This window comes from Anomaloglossus baeobatrachus, chromosome 5 (assembly GCF_048569485.1).
Source record: "Anomaloglossus baeobatrachus isolate aAnoBae1 chromosome 5, aAnoBae1.hap1, whole genome shotgun sequence".
Taxonomy (NCBI): Eukaryota; Metazoa; Chordata; class Amphibia; order Anura; family Aromobatidae; genus Anomaloglossus; species Anomaloglossus baeobatrachus.
The window spans coordinates 4,418,009-4,419,543 of NC_134357.1; positions in this window are offsets into that span (position 1 = coordinate 4,418,009).

A 1,535-nucleotide genomic window follows, 5' to 3' on the forward strand; every position below is an offset into this window, starting at 1 on the left:
CACTCTGCCAATCCCTTCACTGGCTTCCCATCGCCCAACGACTCCAGTTCAAAACATTAACCATGACATACAAAGCCATGCACAACCTGTCTCCTCCCTACATCGGTGACCTAGTCTCCCGGTACCTACCTGCACGCAACCTCAGATCCTCACAAGATCTCCTTCTCTACTCCTCTCTTATCTCCTCTTCCCACAATCGCGTACAAGATTTCTCCCGTGCCTCCCCCATACTCTGGAACGCTCTACCTCAGCACATCAGACTCTCCACTACCGTGGAAAGCTTCAAGAGGAACCTCAAGACCCACCTCTTCCAACAAGCCTACAACCTACAATAACCCTCAGTCCAGTACACCACTGCGCAACCAGCTCTGTCCTCACCTATTGTACTGTGGCGCCCCTGACCTGGTCAGGCACCACTGAGTACTGCACCCATGCTGGGGACAGTACAATACAGGTAATCCAGAAGGCTGACCGAGGTGTGACTACACAGGCGCATAGTGATCAGGTCTCACACATGTACCTTTGAGAGGACCCCTGGGGATCCCAGGAGGGGGCAAAGCCTTCACCTCCACTGGAATAGTGGAGGGGGCCAAAAGCCTCCATCTCCACTCAAGGGGTGTGGTAAGAGAGCCTGGTTGCTAGGTGGCGTAGGCAAGAACAGGAGAGGAGGAGCAGTGAGCCAGTTCAGTGCAGAGTCCAGGGAGCTCCGAGAGGAGCAGACCCCTACCCCTGGGGCTGTTGCAGTCTGACAGCGTCCGCGCAGTGGCTACCGACGGGGGAGAACGGTCACCTAGGAGTGCTACCCGAAACCCATCTCCAGCTAAAGAGAGAGCACGGAGTGGGAAGTAAGGAGACTGCTAGGGAGTACCAGGCCCAAACGGGCGGCAGATCCCGGAGCGGGGATAGATCCACCTTTCCTTGCTAAACCTGCCGGTGTGGGGCCCTCAAAGCCCACACCACAACACCCAAAAGCCGCAGCCACGTAGCCACAGTTAGGGCCCATAGTTCACAGGAGGCAAGCAGCTGGAGTGATCTGGTCCAGGCGACAAGCAAACGGCAACCGAAGGGGAGAGAGGCTTCAGCAACTTCCCTGGGTGACCCCCATAGGGACTAAAAGTCGGGGTTACCCCAAACCACTAAGGGCTAAGGAAGGCGAGTCGGTAGTCACCATCAACAGTCAGCCTGAAGGATACCTGGTTCCAGCCTGGTTCATCCCAGCTACGCCCGGGTTACTCACCCTGCCATCTAAAGTGAGTAAAACCCCTGAAAGACCTTCTGCTTGTGTGGAGTTATTCTGCGCCTTGTGGTTCTACACCTCTACACAGGGCCCTGGGGCTTGCCTCACTCTCAGGAGGCTACTACACCCGACTGCACCCACCATCAGCCCCAGGCATCCCTTAATCTGCAGTGGCGGTCCCCACTGACCGCAATTCTGAGAGTGGCGTCACGACAAATAGAAGATTTCCTACCTGTGACAGGATTCAGCAGAGTGGAGTCCCTGAAGGTAATGCACCGACACAGCGTTCTCGGGGCTT